Raw genomic sequence first — 20255 nt, forward strand, 5'->3', positions numbered from 1 at the left:
CGTTGATTGCAATGGACATAGCAAGACCAGTGCAAGTGTTCTTGACTTCCTTTGTTGAGAGAGAGCATAGTTTTTTATGAGCTTTAGTTGCTGATGAAACTCCATCTCCTGATGCTCCTGTTACGAGGAATCTGTCAGTAGAATATTGAGTGGCAATGTACACATTAGGATATATGTCAACAAGTTTGCTGGTATGAGTAAACTGTGTACAATGTCCATTATACAATCTTGGACATGTGCGCAACATTGATCACATGTGTACTTCAGGTATTCTTCAGTACAGCTCAAGTTCAATTTAAAGGCGAAAACAAAAGCCATGCTTCATGTGAGGCTCTCTAGGTCAGGGTCCCCACCGCAGTGCCCGCACACATGGGCACGCCCGCAGGGCCTCTCAGCGCGCAGCGCTTGCGCACGGGCCAGCGGACAAGCATCTGCCGAACAATGCCCCCAAAATCGCGCGGCATTTCTCGGCAACACCTCTACGATTACGCCAGCTTGCCGCCTATAAGCCAGCATCATCGCACGACGGCGTCGCCGCTGAAATGCTACTGAACTTCAGCGGCATTTCAGCGGAATATGCTTACGCTCCACTAGCCACGCGCTCCTCTTGTCTGGGTGTCCGCCAGACGAATAAAGTTTGGGACCCACTGCTCTAGGTTCTCGTACTTTTGTCATTAGTTGCTCTTTTTTCTATTTCTGTATTGAATTAGTCCTGCTCAGTCCCACCTATCCAGCTGAGTGAACTGGGAAATTCCTAATCATCTCTCCCACACCCCACCCCTTCCCAGAGACCCCAGCAGCCAATCCCCTCCCTCAGACTGTGCTGCATTCGGCTCTCTAGGACCCAGCAGCTCTGCTCTTACATGCTCCACTGCTTCCTGTCTGTCCGGGCTCCCGGCACAGTGGTGCCCCCAGACCTAGTGGTGCCCTAGGCGGCTGCCTGTTCTGCCTATGGCTAAGGACGGCCCTGGCCCCACCGCTTTCTGCCCCTTCCCTGGCCCACCCCTGTTCCACCCAGGGTCCCCTCCATTCCATCCACCCCACAACCTGTTTCCCCCTTTCTGTCCCCACCTCCACTGCAGCCCCAAGACCAGAGAAGCTCTGTCCCTGTCTGTTGGGACAGGATCAGGGGCTGCTGTGGGGAGGGGGTTCCCCTGCCTGGGGGCTTCTGATAGGAAGGCGGGCAGCGGGGATGCTGGGGGGTCCACCCGCCTGGTGGTCCTGGCAGGGAGCAGGGGAAACCCCCATCCCCTGACCTCACTCCCCAGCAGGAGCTCTGGGAGGGGGCAGGGACTGCAAACGGAAGGGGTGGGAAAGGGCCCCCACTTGCTCTGGTCCAGGGCCCCACAAAACTGGGATCTGCCTCTGCCCAGGGTATCCCCCTGCTGCTCTGGCATAGTTACACTAGCAGGTTGGTGGACACATAAAGGGTCTGGCCCTTGCCCTCAGCTGAAAGGGGGGGAGGCATGTAGTGACCCTGGGGAGCTAGTTCACCTTCCTACATTGCTGCCTGTGCTGAAGGCACCTGTGCAAGGACATCAGTGGGCATCTCACTAGTCCTTGTGCCAGCACAGCCGGCAGGCCACAGTTGACCCAAAGAGTTGGCAGCTTAAATCATGGTGGTTATGGTGTATTGTGGGGTGAATGTTTGAATCCCCTGGCTGCAACCCCCGGCATTACAGCAGCCAGCTTCCACAGAAACCCAGCCACATTCTTGTAATATGCTGCCTAGCTCCTGATCATCAAGGGGACCCTGCTCAGCACTCAGAGCATAAATCTGCAGAGCAGGAGGCTGGGTGAATTTTTAGATATTTTATTTGTTTGTTATATTATAATATGGGAACTATAATCTCTATAAATCTATAGAAAATAGAATATATAATACTAGCATTCCTGGGCATGCTACGCTGTACAGAGAAGAAACTGCTGGTTTACACAGTACGTAAAAGGGAACATAAAGCAAAAACCTTTCCAGTGAAAGTCGTCATTCAGTTAATATGATAAGGAGGGAACTCTCCTCTCAGACATCGAAGAAGGCAGATCGGTTTTCTGTAAAACTATCTGGATTGTCTCTCACTGGAGGTGACTTTTTCCAATAGTGTATTGGAGTTCCAGTAATTCATCTTGCCAGGCACTTATATGCAGGAGAGAAAGCAATTTCCAAGACTGAAGTAGTAATTTCTTTACCCTCATTGATGCTCATACTATCCATTTTTTAAATTCTCACAGACACTCACATGAGAAGAAGGGGGCATGTTTAAATGGCTGATTTCCATATTTGTATGTGTTCATTCAGGCAGCAGCAAGACATGGCTAGGTGCCTGCAGGGACCGAAAGATTAGAGCAGTGGTTCCCAAACTGGAGTTTGTGAACCCCTGAGGGTTCGCAAAATGTTATAGGGGGTTCTTGGGAAAAAAATCCCTAATGGTAGACAGAGCTGTTCCTAGGGATCCCAGGCTGCACGGGGCCAGCAGCCCGGAGCCCCTGGACTTCCAAGAGCTAAGCAGATCACAGCCAGCATCTCGCTATCACACTGAGGAGATTTAAACTTCGAGACTTCTTATATGAAATGGAAAGGGAAGTGGATATTTTTTGCTGTTTTTAAAATTAAATAGGCAGCTAGTATTGATTTTGAAATTATTATGAAGAACAAGTTTAAGCTTTGTTGTAACGTGTGTCATTTGCCTGGAGTGCTCAAGACCTGAATGCTTGTGTAGGAAGATTTGAGTTGGCTTCTTAAATACCTTCATGCTGTTTCACATCTGATACTCCTCAATGAAACATAGAAGCCTTGTCTTAGAACAATCTTATAACAGGCTTATTCAAAGCGATACAAGCTATGGCAGGGAGCTCTTGGAAGAGAGTTGCCATTTTCATAATGTAATAAAAATCCTGTAATGATAAACAATAATTAATAATGAAGAGTGTGCAATAAGCATGTCATAAAAACAAATTTCATATTTCCAAGATCACTGCTTTTATAATTGATACTCAGGTAAAGGAGAAAATCCCTGGCAATGTTCATTTTTAAGAGCGAGTTGCGAGACTTGACATTTTAGTGAAAGAGGTTCACAGGTTGTTAAAGTTTAGGAACCAATGGCTAAGAGTGACTCCTATAGTTCTCTGACAACCTGTCAGCACCAGACTTCTCCCAGTAAACCTGTTCTTGGCCTGTTGCTCCCTACGCCACATTCCTGTCTGCTGCCATGGCTGAGTGGTCTCTCTCCATACAGTTTCAAACAGCCCGAGCAGCAGTCACCTTTTCATAGCCATATCGATTCAGCGATTCCAAAACCAGAAGGGACAACTGTGATCATCTAGTCTGCCCTCCTGAATAGCACCGGCCAGAGAAGTTCCCAAAAATAATTCCTAGTTCAGGTCGTTTAGAAAAACATCCAATTTTGATTTAGAAATTATCAGTGATGGCGAATCCAGCACCAACCTTGATCGATTGTTCCAATGCTTTGTTACCATCACTGTTGTTGCCTGATTTTGGAGGTTAATATTAATTTGGATAGTATGGGTTATAGGCTCACCAGTTAATCTAATCAGCAGATGATAAGGTTCTTGTTCCATAATCAGGCTACACAGAATGTTCACGGGATCCTTGGGGGTATGACAGGATGCTCACACTCAGACCAATGTACTCTTAAAGACTTATTTTGAGATAAAAATATTATAATCAAAAGGCAAAATAATCAGAGTTACAAATACAATGCTATTATTTTAAATCTACATATGGTATAATACGCTAGAAAGCTTTTGATTAATATACTCGCACTCTTCCTTCATGACCTGGTGATAAGAGACAAAGGACCAGCCTTGCCACGGGTTCCTCAGTTCTTGTGTGGGAGGTGCAGAGCTTAGAAGAAGCTGGAGCTAACTTAGAATTTCACTTCACTAACTGACTTAAAACTTAAAATTAAACTAACAGACTAATAAACTAAGAATAGGGTGACGATATGTCCCAATTTTATAGGGACAGTCCCAATTTTTGGGTCTTTTTCTTATATAGGTTCCTATTACCCCCAACTCCGTCCCAATTTTTCACATTTGCTGTCTGGTAACCCCAACTAAGAAAGATGCTTGGAGCTTAGATTCTTAGATGCTTAGATTTCTACATTAGATTAGATTAGATTTCTTGGCATGGTGGGTCACCCTTCTTGAAGGGCATGGGTACTTGAGTCCTATTTCTATGTCCAAATTTAGTTTCCTCACCCACCAGACTGATGGAGTACACTTACTCCAGAGGCTGGTATGTTTGTAATTATTGATGACATGCACATACATATTAATAGCATTAGATCATTCTCACATTTGTTATTTTTTTTGTCCCGGCTTTTTTGGTTCTTTTCTAGTGGTGTACCTGTTTACAGAGGGCATGAACTTCTGGAAGACCCAAGGTCCCCCTCCCGCCCCCCGTTTCCACGCATCCTTTATCTATCTAAGTTAAAGGCCACTGCCATATATGGACCTTATGCTTTAACTTATCACTATCTACCTAGGTGAAGGATCCAAAACAAGTCTGCTAACTTTGCCTTAGCTTAACATAAAGGATAAGGCCTGTAAGTCTCTTGCATTACAGCCAAACTACTATAATGTAAATCTATAAATCTATTATAATAAAACAAACAATCAAAACCATACGGAAATAAGAAACCTATAAGAAAAGATATATAGGCAAGCAAGCAAACAAGCTAGCCTTATAGGTTACACTGTTAAAAAAAATTATGCCATATTTCCAGTCTGAATTCATCTAGCTTCAACTTTGAACCATTGGATCATGTTAGACCTTTCTCTGCCAGATTGAAGAGCCTATTATTAAATATTTGTTCTCCATGTAGGTACTTACAGACTGTGATCATAACACACCGCACTCTTCTCTTTGTGAAGCTAAATATATAGAGTTATTTGAGTCTATTACTCTAGGTGTGTATTCAGATTCATTCTTGTGCCTCTTCTCTGAAGCCTCTCAAATTTGTCTATATCCTTCTTGAATTATGGGCATCAGAACTGGACATAATGTTCTAGTAGCTGTTACTAAAGGTTTGTGCCAAATGTAGAAGCAAAATAACCTCTTTACTCCTACTTGAGATTCCCCTGTTTATGCATACAAAGTTTGCATTAAAACTTTTGGCCACAACCTCGCCCTGGGAGCTCATGTTCAGCTGATTACCCACCATGACCCCCAACTTGTTTTCAGAGCCACTGCTTCCCAGAATAGAGACCCCCATCCTGTAAGTATGGTTTATATTCTTGGTTGCTAGATGCATGCATTTACATTTAGCAGTATTAAAATGCACATTATTAGTTTATGCCAGTTTACCAAATGACCCAGGTCCCTCTGTATCAGTGACTTGTTCTCTTTATTATTTACTCCTCCACCAATTTTTGTCATCTGCAAACTTTATCAGTGATTATTTTATGTTTTCTTCTAAGTCACTGATAAAAGTGTGAAATAGCGTAGAGCCAAGAACCAATCCCTGCAGGATGCCACTAAAAACACACCCACTCCATGGCCTGGTCTGCACTACATATTTAAACCGAATTTAGCAGCATTAAGTCGTTTTAACCCTGCACCCGTCCACACAACAAAGCCCTTTATATTGATATAAAGGGCTCTTTAAACCGATTTATGTACTCCTCCCCGAAGAGGGGAGTAGCACTGAAATCGGTATTGTCATGTCTGATTAGGGTTAGTGTGGCTGCAAATCAAGGGTATTGGCCTCCAGGCGGTATCTCACAGTGCACCATTGTGACCACTCTGGAAAGCAATCTGAACTTGGATGCACTGGTCAAGTAGACAGAAAAAGCCCCGCGAACTTTTGAATTTCATTTCCTGTTTGCCCAGCATGGAACTCTGATCAGCACAGGTGGTGATGCAGTCCCAAATCTAAAAAAAGCTCCAGCATGGATCGTACGGGAGATACTGGATCTGATCGCTCTATGGGGAGACAAATCTGTTCTATCAGATCTCCGTTAAAGAAGACGAAATGCTAAAGCATTTGGAAAAAATCTCCAGGCTACACAGTGCTGCGTGACAAGCGTAACGGGAAGCCAGAGACTCAAATGGACACTCATGGAGGGAGGGAGGGAGGGGGTACTGAGGACTCCAGCTATCCCACAGACCCCACAGTCTCCGAAAAGCTTTTGCATTCTTGGCTGAGCTCCCAATGCCTGAAGGGTCAAAAACATTTTCCCGGTTTTCTCAGGGTATGTGTCGTCAATTTACATCCTTCCCTGCCCCCCCAGAAAGAAAAGGGGAAAAAAACATTTCTCGCCTTTTTTCAATATCACCCTATGTCTACTGCATGCTGCTGGGAGACAGGGTGCTGCAGCGCTGAACGCCAGCATCCCCTTCCCGGTGGCAGATGGTGCAATATGACTGATATCTGTCTTCATCATCAGCCCATGAGTGCTCCTAGCTGGCCTCGGTGAGGTTGGCATCTGGTAAAAATGGGAATGTTCCCCGGTCATTCCCGGCAGATGGTACAAAACAGCTGGTAACTGTCCTCATAATAGCAACTGGAGGCTGAGCTCCATCAGCCTTCCACTTTCAAGTCTAAAGAAAAGATTCTGTACTGCCTGAACTATCATAGCAGCAGGATGCTGGGCTCCTCTCCCACTCCACCCTTTAATGTCCTGCCTGGACTATCATAGCAGCTGGAGGTTGCCTCCCCCTCATTTTATCTCACTAAAAAGTCAGTGTTTCTTATTCCTGCATTCTTTAATTACTCTCATCAAACACAAATGGGGGACCTGCCACAGTAGCCCAGGAGGTTGGGGGAGGAGGGAGCAATGGGTGGGTTGTTGCAGGGGCAACCCCTAAGATAAGCATGCAGCTCATCATTTCTGTGGGATCTCCTGGGGTCTGACACAGAGCAGCTGTGCTCTCTGGTTCTCTAGTACATTTGCCCCATATTCTAGGCAGGACTGACTCTATTTTTAGACAAAACATAAAGAAGGGAATGACCCGGGGAGTCTTTTCCATTTTTGTCCATGCGCTGCAGGCCAACCTCAGTCAGGCCAGCCAGGAGCACCCATGACATCAGTAGACGGTACAAAACAACTGATAACCGTCCTCTCATCTCCAATTTACAATGGCAGACAGTGCAATAGGAATGGTAACCATCTCTGCTACCTTGCAAAGGCAAACGAATGCTGCTGTGCAGCTGTCAGCAGGATCCAGTACAGATACGGTGACAGTGACAAGGCAAAATGGGCTCCATGGTTGCCATGTTATGGCGTCTGCCAGGGCAGTCCGAGGAAAAAGGGCGGAAAATTATTGTCTGCTGTTGCTTTCACGAAGGAAGGACTGAGTGATGACATTTACTCAGAATCACCCGCGACACTGTTTTTGCATTGGGATCTCAACACAAAATTCCAAAGGGTGGGGGAGACTGCAGGAACTATGTGATAGCTATGGGATAGCTACCCACAGAGCAGCACTCCAGAAATTGACGCTAGCCTTGGTACATGGACGGACACCGCTGAATTAATGTACTTAGTGTGGCCGTGTGCACGCAACTTTATACAATCTGTTTTACAAAACCGGTTTATGTAAAATCAGAATAATCCCGTAGTGTAGACATACCCCATGACAATTGCCAGTTTACATTTACATTCTGAGACCTATCATTTAGCCAGTTTTTAGTCCATTTAATATGCACCATGTTAATTTTATATAATTCTAATTTTTTAATAAAGTTGTTGTGTGGTACCAAGTCAAACGACATACAGAAGTTGAAGTATTTTATTCTTATCTTTATCAATTAACCTTGATATCTCTTTTGGGAAGTGTTATGATTTGCTCATTCAGTGCCATGTGCAGGACACATAGGGTGGGAGAAGACCTTTAGGTGAATGATGACTATGTTCTACTCGCCCACTGTGCACAAGGATGACAAAGACTGCTGTACATCATGCCCCGAGTGTCAATTGGCTGGCCCCGGGAGGACCCCAAAAGTTTCCCTAATCTCACTTCCTATAGTGGGGGTAGAGTTTGAAAAAATAGGGATGGAGCTAGTGGGACTACTGGAGAGAAGTGTGATAGGGCACCAGCATATTTTGGTGATCCTAGATTACACAAGCTGCTATCCCTAGGCCATCCTTCCCCCAGTTCAATGATTGTGGTGACCATTGCAGGTGACACTATAGAGTTGTTCACTCAAGGTGAGATACCAAAAGAAATGCTGACCAATCAAGGAACTACTTTAATTTCACATTTGCTGAAGGATCTAGCTGATCTGTTAAAGTTGAAGACATGAAGTATGTCAGTTTCCCACCCCTGAGCAGAAGAATTAGTTGAGCAGTTCAATCGGACGCTGAAAGAAATGTTGAAGAAGTTCGTAGTATCAGACCTTCATTATTTGGACAATTTACTGCCACAGCTTTTATTTGCAGGCTTCCACAGGATTGTCCCAGTCTGAGCTGCTACATGGGAGACAACCTTGTGGGTTTTAGAACTCTTCTGAGAAGCTTGGGAGGAACAAGGGCCAATGGTGACAAACATGCAAACATGGTGCAGTACATAGTCCAGTTGAGAGAAAAGCTTAAGACTTTAGGGGACTTTGCAAAAACAAAAAAACCTACTGGAGACCCAAGAAACCCACAAAATGGCCTATCACAGAAGTGACCATCTACAGGAATTTAGACCCAGTGAGCAAGTACCGTTATTACTGCCAAGTTCAGAGTCAAAATCATTGGCCTAGTGGCAGGGTCCGTTCAAGGTAAATGGGGCTGGTCAACTGCTGGGAAAGACAAAGGAATGACCACATGCAACATTTTGCGAACTAACATCATTCAGCCTGATGCGCAGCCTGTCTCTATGGATGAGCAAATGATTTGAGATAAAAGAGGAACCTTCCTACCAAAGTGCTTTGCACCCTTTCCAGCTGAAGTGCCTTGTAAGATTAAGGTCCTGCCCCCTACTTTTTTTTTGAAAACACAATCACCCTCACAGTCACGCTGAGGGGGTGAAAATTATAATATTTATTCCTCCAGCTACCTAACTGCAGGCACAAACTGGGCACTTCTAGCTGTTCCAGATAGGTTTGTACACTGAGCTCATCACTGTAGTATCTGAGCAGCTTCTAGTAGTAAATTAAGTAATGTGCCAACATCTGTTACATGTTGTTCTCTCATCCTCTCCCCAGAGGGAGAGGCATGCACACTGGATGCAGTGTGTGTCTTTGTGTTTGTTTGTTTTACAATAAATATACCTATTGCTATGTGTGTACATTAGAGAAGGCGGGTCAAAGAAATGTTTCCTGCTCTTTGAGTGGAAAGTGGTGAGGTTTGTGATAGTCCTTAGTTCCTGGGAGAGTTCACTCCTCAGTCTTGGACCACCCTCAGAGAAACTTTTGTCTGTCTTTCCCTGCAGCTCCTGCTGCTTTCTGTTATTCCCACTCACATTTTTTCCTGCTTGGCTGTTATGTCTCTCATGCCCTTCTTCCTCCAGCACAGCACTCCATTATCTTTGTGCATCTACAGCAGAGAGAATACATATGCTCCAGAAGCAGACACAATTTTCTACATTCTGGGTCCTATTGGTGCCCCCCCACAGCCTAGTACCTGAGGTGGCCAGCTCAGTTCACCTCATGGCAAGGCCAGCCCTGAATATCTGGGGAGGGGCATCACTGGTTTCCAGGTTCCTTCTCTTGCAATATCCATGCTGTGGCCAAATGCTGTCATCTCTGAAGCATTCCTACAATTCTACCCCTTCCTGACCATCCTGCCAGCCAGGCCATTTGTCCAAACTCTAATTATGTCCTGCTGCCAATACTGTGAACTCCAGTGCTTTGGTCTTTTTATATGTTCCCCTCCGACCCATCCTCAATGCTTCTGCCCACCTCGTCTTTCTTTCCGCCTCCTTGCTATACCACCCACTTCGAGTAACTTTGTGCTCTTCTTCAAACTCATACCTCCCGTTCTCGCCTTCAGAGTCCAGTCAGCAGTTCTGAAAGAGTGCTGAGCATGTCTGTTCTTGTCTGTACTTATAGATAAGCTCCTCCAATGCCGACTCCTGTTCAAACTATTGGTCCTTTCTCTAATGTACCAGTTGAGAAGGGGTGAATAGAAAGAGAACATTTTAAATGCAAAAACCACTGCCCTCAGAAAACAGCCCGTTTTCAGTCAGAAACTGATATTTCCGTATTTCTGCCTTAGACAATTTTCACAGGAAAATGGAGACGCTTCCACAGGAAAATCTCTCCCACTGGGTGACTTGGGCATATTTTGAAGTTTGTAAAGAAATGAGAAGCCACTAACCAAACTAAAAAGTAAACTTCTTGAATCCTTTATTTTTAAAAAACGAGCTCTTTAAGGAAAGGAGCAAGTAAGGTATGTCAGAGATTTCTGCTCCATCGGGCAAGGGATGTGAGGAGGTCAATGTTACCAGTGCACCTGCCTGGAGGCCACTGAGTACACAAAGAAGGGAACAGCCTATTTCATGCCACAGTGTCTAGTTTGAAGTTTCCCATTTTGGGAGGGGAGGGAATTGCTTTTATGGCTCAGGTGGTATATTTTTTGCGTGTGCAATTTTATTTAACACATGAAAATAGGAATAAGAAAAGGTCCCAGCTATGCATGACCAGAAGACAGACTGTAGCTGAACTAAATGGTTGAGGTTTCTTTTCAAAATATACAGGTGAATACATTTGTACAGGATTCATTTTGGCCTTGACTGTGTATCCACCTCAGAAGTAAAATTATCCATTGAGGTGTTTTCCTTGAGTTGATGCAGTTCATGCTCCTGCATTCTCAGGAATGATGGGGCTCTCCGGCCTCCGAAACAGCCACTCGTTTATCAGGCACCATCCCAAAACAATGAAATTAGCAACACAACTAACCTGCAGGACTTGAGATCAACTGTGGCTGAACATGAATGGCTTCCTTGGAAGAACCCATTTACACAGCTGTCTTGCTTGATTGTGTCCCAATTACGTGGAACTAGAAGGCTGATTTGGAGAATTAACTCACACAGATATTCCCCTGGCACAGCAGTGTGGCCTTTCACTTTAGTGTGAATATTCTACTTGCGTTTATCCTACAGGAGGGAGTGAAACACTCAGGACCAGCTTCTTGGCCTGACATCCATCAAGCTCCTCAGCTGTGTCTTTGCTATCTTACCTGTCTCCCTCCCAAGCAGGGCTCTCTTGCTGCCCCTCCATTAGGTTTCCCCATCCTTGTCATTCACCCATGCTTTTGGGTGTGTCGAGGCTGCTTTTCGTCTGCTAGGCTCCTAGGCAGATGCAGGAGATACAGCATTCACTTGCTCTTCCATGCCGTGCAGGTGCAGAGCTGCTGCTCCCCTGGAAAATTGCCTCTCCTTCTTCTAGTACATCTCTCGCTGTCCATAGTCCGCAATGATGATATACACTCAGTTTTAAATTATGTAATTGTGGTATCCATCAGAAAGCCTATTGGGCCTGTAGTGATCTTGGGGTTAATTCAGGGGTAGGCAACCTATGGCACGCATGCCGAAGGCGGCACACAAGCTAATTGTCAGTGCCACTCACACTGCCCAGGTTCTGGCCACCAGTTCGGGGGGATCTACATTTTAATTTAATTTTAAATGAAGCTTCTTAAACATTTTAAAAATCATATTTACTTTACATACAACAATAGTTTAGTTATATATTATAGACTTATAGAAAGAGACCTAGAAACATTAACATATATTACTGGCACGTGAAACCTTAAATTAGAGTGAATAAATGAAGCCTTTGCACACCACTTCTGAAAGGTTGCTGATCCCTGGATTAATTAAATAACAAACCCAATGAAGGAGAAAGGATTAAAAGTTTTAGTAAAAAGTAAAACAAACTGGAGTGCTTCTGTAGTGAACTGCTGCACATGGCCACGTGGTGTTCCCAGCCCCCACCTCCACGACACGTCTCCAAATTTTTATGATCCCAATTCTGTCCCTTATGAAGGAGTGTCTCTAAATTATAATCTTCTCCAAACATCTCTCTGCATCTTCCCTCTTAAAAAAAGCCCAACACAAATTAACTCATATATACATCTCTACTCCGACATAACGCTGTCCTCAGGAGCCAAAAAATCCTACTGCGTTATAGGTGAAACTGGGTTATATCAGACTTGCTTTGCTCCACCACAGTGCGCAGCCCCACACCCCCCGGAGCGCTGCTTTACCACGTTATATCCTAATTCATGTTATATCGGGGTAGAGGTGTATATATTGTGGCAAATTGCCGGTACTGTTCTCTGGGTCTCGCGCTTTCTCTTCTCTGGGGTAGGTTCAGGGCACTATTGCTTGCCTCTGAACCAGTTCTTAATCACTCCCCTAGTGTCCTTGGAGGAGGGGAGTGGAGAGGGAGGGACCTGGGCCCGCCCTCTACTCCAGGTCCCAACCCAGGGGCCCTGGGGTTGTGTGAAGCACTTGACTAGCGGTTTCTTCCCTGGGTTATTTCCTCTCCATACCCATCAGCTTGTGAAGGCTTCTCGCCTCTCTTCTATACAAGCCTGGTTGGGTTCCAATCCACCGCAGCACTCCTCCAAACTCTCTATTCTCTTCTGGACCAAACTCTTCTCTTCTGCAATCTACACTCTGCTCCCAATCCAACCTTTCTCCTTCAACTACCACACCCTGTCTGACTGAAGCAGGGGTTTATATCCCATGACTGGAGTCAGGTGCTCTAACTGAAGTCAGGTGCTCTAAGTGAAGTCAGGTGCTCTAAGTGAAGTCAGGTGCTCAATTGGAGTCAGGTGCTCTAATTGCCACAGCTGTTCTAGTTAATCTAAATCAAACCTTCCTCCCTTGGCAGGGAATAGAGCCCCTGCTAACACTCTTATGCTGCCCTCTGGCCATGCTGTATCACAATATAAAACAGCTAACACCTAAGAAATACATATGCATGAATTCTCACCCATGAAAGCAGCAGAGAATCCTGTGGCACCTTATAGACTAACAACGTTTTGGAGCGTGAGCTTTCGTGGTGTGATACCCACTTCGTCAGACGCAGGTAGTGGAAATTTCCAGGGCAGGTATATATTATGCTAGCAAGCAAGCTTGAGATAACGAGGTTAGTTCAGTCAGGGGTGAGGCCCTGTTCTAGCAGTAGAGGTGTGAAAACCAAGGGAGAGAAACTGCGTTCAATGGCTTGCAATTACAGAACAGTTTCTCCTCCCTTGGTTTTCACACCTCTACTGCTAGAACAGGGCCTCACCCTCCCTGACTGAACTAACCTCGTTATCTCTAGCTTGCTTGCTAGCATATATATAACCTGCCCCTGGAAATTTCCACTACCTGCGTCTGACGAAGTGGGTATTCACCCACGAAAGCTCACGCTCCAAAACGTCTGTTTAGTCTTATAAGGTGCACAGGTTCTCTGCTGCTTTTACAGATCCAGACTAACACGGCTACCCCTTTACTCAACCCATGAAGTACATTTCCATAAACCCAAATGTGTCAACTATCTAAAGAGGAGAGGTTACCGCACATCACTCTGAGTCTTTACCACTCACTTTCCTCAACTACACCTTCTCCAGGCAGGTTAGCAAGTTTCTATATGTCTTTCAGGATATTTAATCACCCCTCTGATCTTCTCAGTATCAGCTTTTCATTAGAGTCTGAGTAGTTCTATTGTTCCTCAACAGTTCTCTTTTGTGCTTTATGAAAAGGATCAGTCAGATGGAAATGCCAGAGCCTACATCTACTGTCGATGTGTTGGAACTTTCTGGGGTTACTCCTAGATTCCCTTTGATTAAGTGGAAATGTGTCCTTTTGGTCTGGCTGGACTACAGACTTTAACAAAAGCAGACTTGACTCCCTCAGGAACTGATGGACAGGATCCCGTGGAGAATAATATGAGGAGAAGGAGTCCAGAGAGCTGGCTAATTTTTAAAGAATCTTTATTGAGGTTGCAGGAAAACCATCCCAATGTGTAGAAAGAATAGTAAATTGGCAGGCAACCATCTTGGCTTAACAGTGAAAATCTTTGCTGATCTTAATGCAAAAAAGAAGCTTACAGAAGTGGAGATTGGACAAATGACCATGGAGGAGTATAAAAATCTTGCTCAGGCATGCAGGGTGAAATCAGGAAGGCCAAATCACACTTGGAGTTGCAGCTAGCAAGAGATGTTAAGAGTAACAAGAGGGTTTCCTCAGGTATGTTAGCAACAAGAAGAAAGTCAAGGAAAGTGTGTGGGTCCCTTACTGAATGAGAAGGCAATCCTAGATTGACTGGGATGTGGGAAAAGCTAATTTACTCAATGCTTTTTTTGCCTCTGTCTTCACAAACAAGGTCAGTTCCCAGACTGCTGCACTGGACAGTACAGTATGGGGAGAAGGTGACCATCCCTCTGTGGAGAAAGAAGTGGTTTGGGACTATTTAGAAAAACTGGACAAGCACAAGTCCATGGGGTTGGATGCGCTGTATCTGAGGGTGCTAAAGGAGTTGGCCAATGGGAGCTGTTGGAAGCGGCGCGGGCCACTGATCTGGAGCAGTGAACTGTGGCCACTGGGAGCCATGATCGGCCAAATCTGCAGACACGGCAGGTACTCAAACTGGCCCGGTCCACCAGGGGCTTTCCCTGTAAAAGCGGTGGAACAAGTTTGGGAACCACTGTCCTAGAAATCAGCCCCTAGGCCAGTCACAAGATGTAAGTAACATCGCTGAGATTCTCACTTAGGCTCTGTCGTGCTGCCATGCAGCAGGGTTGTATTCAAGTCATTGCAGCACATTGTGCATTTTAATCCAAAGACCTTAGACATTGAGAATTAAAACTGGCTTCAGTCATTCACCCTCTTATTTATAGTTGAACATTTTAATGTAAAATAGGAACCTCACATGGATTTAATTTTCAAAACTCTTAACAATGACACTGTAAAAATTGTCAATTACCATCTCTCTCTCACAGTCCATAGCAGTTACTTAGGAGTCTAAGACTCTAGGAACCAAATTCATTAATGTTATAAAGACTCTTTGATTCGTGAGCATACAGCTCAGCTGAATTGGGCCTTTTTTGTCTACCTGAAACATAGGCCAGGAAAACACTTCATGTTATTGTCAAAAGAAAGTTGAAATATCAATTCATTTTGCAGTGTCTGGTGTCAAATGATGACGAATGCCCTTTATAACTAGAAGAGAAACCTTGATTTTCCTTTTATTAAAGGAACTTCTGTTAGGTTTGAACAACGTTTGTACAGCTCCTCCTCCACTGTTGTTAAAAAGGTGACAGGCTTTACACACATAGTGTGGTGTGGTACAAAGGCTTTATCAGTGTGAAAATTGGGTGGGCATGTTAGGCAGTAGTACGTTCTGAAGCAATTACTAGTAATTATAATATATTATCATATTATAGCATAATAATTATCATGTAAAGGTTATGATTCTGCTCCACAATAAGACAGCAACATCTTAATTTACTTTTAAACATGAATTCAATATTATGGCAGAGTTTCAAACCTAGCAAGTAGACAGTTTATTTTCCTATTGATTACAGTCACTATCCTCACAAACATTTATAAATGCAGCTTATTGATGAGTGTACATAATAGCTTCCATCTGTAAGGGTGAAGGTATCGGAAATTTGGGAACTGGATGAAGAATTCATGAAGGTGTTCACAGCAATGTCATTCTGAGTTTGACAGTCTGACTCCATTGGAGATATAGTCTTTGTGCACAACATCCTAAGGAAACAGCTCTCAAACTGTGGGACAGGACCCCAAAGTGGTTCGTGATCCTATTTTAATGGGGTTGCCAGCGTTAGACTCAGAGGGAAGCAGGGCTTGGGCTCTGGTTCCCCCGCCTGCCCAGGACAATGGGACTCAACCTCCAGCTCCGCCCTCCCATTTCCCTCCAGCCGGGATCATATAGTCATTTTTATTGTCAGAAGGGCATTGGGCTGCAATTAAGTTTGAGAATTATTATCCTAAGGAATTTCCCTTTGGGTTTCACACTTCCCAGTTCAGGCACCTTTCTTTGAAATGGCTTTTTCAGGTGTTTTGAACACATTAGGGTGTGACGTTATTGATATAAACTGGGACCATATAGAACATGGGTTGCAACCAAGGTCCTCTAGTGGCACCAAATCTTATGTAAAGGGGATCATATAAGGTGTCTAAGACCAGGTTATGGGTTGCTGGTTATGATTATGCTGTCTGTATGTTTGTATCGTTTTTGTAGTTGAAGTTATGAGTATTGGCTGTATACTGCCAGTATTTCAAATTTGTGCTGTGCGTCTGGGTGACACCCCAGACAAGTTGGTGTTAGCTCTGCCTAGCCTGCTTGATGGCCCATTAAGGATCATCAGCTACACAACTGACCCATTGAGAGGAGGCAGATCAAGGCCAAATCACACTTGGAGTTGCAGCTAGCAAGAGATGTTAAGAGTAACAAGAAGGTTTCCTCAGGTATGTTAGCAACAAGAAGAAAGTCAAGGAAAGTGTGGGTCCCTTACTAATGAGAAGGCAACCTAGTGACTAGGATGTGGGAAAAGCTAATTTACTCAATGCTTTTTTGCCTCTGTCTTCACAAACAAGGTCAGTTCCCAGACTGCTGCACTGGACAGTACAGTATGGGGAGAAGGTGACCATCCCTCTGTGGAGAAAGAAGTGGTTTGGACTATTAGAAAAACTGGACAAGCACAAGTCCATGGGGTGGATGCGCTGTATCTGAGGGTGCTAAAGGAGTTGGCCAATGGGAGCTGTTGGAAGCGGCGCGGGCCACTGATCTGGAGCAGTGAACTGTGGCCACTGGGAGCCATGATCGCCAAATCTGCAGACACGGCAGGTACTCAACTGGCCCGGTCCACCAGGGCTTTCCCTGTAAAAGCGGTGGAACAAGTTTGGGAACCACTGTCCTAGAAATCAGCCCCTAGGCCAGTCACAAGATGTAAGTAACTCGCTGAGATTCTCACTTAGGCTCTGTCGTGCTGCCATGCAGCAGGGTTGTATTCAAGTCATTGCAGCACATTGTGCATTTTAATCCAAAGACCTTAGACATTGAGAATTAAAACTGGCTTCAGTCATTCACCCTTTATTTATAGTTGAACTTTTAATGTAAAATAGGAACCTCACATGGATTTAATTTTCAAAACTCTTACATGACACTGTAAAAATTGTCAATTACCATCTCTCTCTCACAGTCCATAGAGTTACTTAGAGTCTAAGACTCTAGACCAAATTCATTAATGTTATAAAACTCTTTGATTCGTGAGCATACAGCTCAGCTGAATTGGGCCTTTTTTGTCTACCTGAAACATAGGCCAGGAAAACACTTCATGTTATTGTCAAAAGAAAGTTGAAATATCAATTCATTTTGCAGTGTCGGTGTCAAATGATGACGAATGCCCTTTATAACTAGAAGAGAAACCTTGATTTTCCTTTTATTAAAGGAACTTCTGTTAGGTTTGAACAACGTTTGTACAGCTCCTCCTCCACTGTTGTTTAAAAGGTGACAGGCTTTACACACATAGTGTGGTGTGGTACAAAGGCTTTATCAGTGTGAAAATTGGGTGGCATGTTAGGCATAGTACGTTCTGAAGCAATTACTAGTAATTATAATATATTATCATATTATAGCATAATAATTATCATGTAAAGGTATGATTTCTGCTCCACAATAAGACAGCAACATCTTAATTTACTTTTAAACATGAATTCAATATTATGGCAGAGTTTCAAACCTAGCAAGTAGACAGTTTATTTTCCTATTGATTACAGTCACTATCCTCACAAACATTTATAAATGCAGCTTATTGATGAGTGTACATAATAGCTCCATCTGTAAGGGTGAAGGTATCGGAAATTTGGGAACTGGATGAAGAATTCATGAAGGTGTTCACAGCAATGTCATTCTGAGTTTGACAGTCTGACTCCATTGGAGATATAGTCTTTGTGCACAACATCCTAAGGAAACAGCTCTCAAACTGTGGGGACAGGACCCCAAAGTGGTTCGTATCCTATTTTAATGGGTTGCCAGCGTTAGACTCAGAGGGAAGCAGGGCTTGGCTCTGGTTCCCCGCCTGCCCAGGACAATGGGACTCAACCTCCAGCTCCGCCCTCCCATTTCCCTCCAGCCGGGATCATATAGTCATTTTTATTGTCAGAAGGGCATTGGGCTGCAATTAAGTTTGAGAATTATTATCCTAAGGAATTTCCCTTTGGGTTTCACACTTTCCAGTTCAGGCACCTTTCTTTGAAATGGCTTTTTCAGGTGTTTTGAACACATTAGGTGTGACGTTATTGATATAAACTGGGACCATATAGAACATGGGTTGCAACCAAGGTCCTCTAGTGGCACCAAATCTTATGTAAAGGGATCATATAAGGTGTCTAAGAACAGGTTATGGGTTGCTGGTTATGATTATGCTGTCTGTATGTTTGTATCGTTTTTGTAGTTGAAGTTATGAGTATTGGCTGTATACTGCCAGTATTTCAAATTTGTGCTGTGCGTCTGGGTGACACCCAGACAAGTTGTGGTTAGCTCTGCCTAGCCTGCTTGATGGCCATTAAGGATCATCAGCTACACAACTGACCATTGAGAGGAGGCAAATGATGAGGGGTACAGAACAGTATCATCTGGACTGGGACTATTTAGCTCAGAAAAGAGAAGACTAGGAGGATCTGATAAAAATCTATAAAATCACAAGAAGTGGAGAAGTAATAAGGACGTGTTATTACCCTATCATATAGATAAAGCCAGGGGCCACCAATGAAATGAATAGTCAGCAGGTTTAAAACAAAACAAGGTAACTTCTTCACAGAACGCACAGCAAACCTGTGGAACTCATTGCCAGGGATGTTGTGAGGTCACAAAGTTAACTGGGTTCAACAAAGAATTGGGTAAGTTCATGAAGGACAGGTCATCAATGACTACTAGCCATGATATCGGATGCAACCCTATGCGTTAGTGTCCCTTATCTCCAACTTCCATCTGGCACTGACAGGAACTGGCTAGTTCTGACCATTTGTTCTGATCCAGTATGCATACCATGTGTTCTTAAAATCTTAAAACTAACCTCCTGCTTTAAGTAGAATCAATTTCAAAAGTAATTTGCACAATGCTATTTCTCCTTCCAGCATTCAGTGATCCATTTTATTATCTACTATTGACATATAAGCTCTGTGATTAATAGTTATATTTATGGTGAATCTAACCAATACTGATGTTTATTCTGAGTGGGGAGAAAAAATTTACAATCATTTTAAATGATCCCTGTGAACCTGGGAAGTATGATTATTATTTCATATAGTTCCATGAGATCACTCTAATTTCTTGAGGTTATTTGGTGTCAAAAGAGTTTATTATAAAATTGTGCATTACAGGTGAGCTGGTAATGCTATCAAAGGTTAAGTTGCCTTACGCTTTCTCTTATAAGAACCTGTTTTCAGCTGCTTATGACTTTTGAAATGGAACCCATTCTGGATGAAATGTTCTGAGACAGTCCAGCTTAGGCTAATTTTTTTTTTTTTTTTAAGTTTCATGTAAAATGGTTCAGTCATTTCCAAGAATCAGATTAGGGAAAATATGTCTTTCCTTGTTAAAAGTATTCTTACAACTGTTTTGTGAGAACTCAGCATCTCTATGCTTTGGAGCCGGGGAGTTGCAATAATTCCTACCAGGCTACCCAGCGAGACCTCGCGCAATATTCTTGGATTTCTTATCCTTGCCACTGTGATGATGCGGTTCTTGCGGACCCAACTGAGGAGTGCCAAATCAGGACCAATTGCTTCAAACAGGGCAGTCACAGCCAAGGCTGGGTTTTCCACTCTAAGGCAAAGATCTGCCTTGTAGCTCAGCAGGGTGTGCAGAAACTGGCCATGTGACTGCAGACTCCATTTTGCTGTAATTTTCCACAGTAGGAAACAGAAGTGTTCTTACACCTGGAAGACCCTATGTAAGGCTCATGTCTCATCTCCATTTGTCTTCAATCCTGCTTCTTACCTCTGGAGGGCTTTGCTACAAAACTGAAGCTCTGCACAAGGACTGATGACCCATCCCAACTGGGGATGTTCCAGAGACTTAATTTGAACCTGTAGTTTACTCCATCACTGCTACAAGCCTGAACCAAGAACTTTGCCATTACTGCATGTAATTGATTCCATTTAACCATTCTAGCTCTCCCGTCTATCTTTTTCCTTTATGAATAACCTTTAGATTTTAGATTCTAAAGGACTGGCAACAGCGTGATTTGTGGGTAAGATCTGATGTGTATACTGACCTGCGTCTGGGGCTTGTACTTGGGATGAGAGAACCTATTTCTTTTACTGGGGTGTTGGTTCATAA

Source organism: Chelonoidis abingdonii, chromosome 4 (genome assembly GCF_003597395.2).
Source record: "Chelonoidis abingdonii isolate Lonesome George chromosome 4, CheloAbing_2.0, whole genome shotgun sequence".
Classification (NCBI taxonomy): Eukaryota; Metazoa; Chordata; order Testudines; family Testudinidae; genus Chelonoidis; species Chelonoidis abingdonii.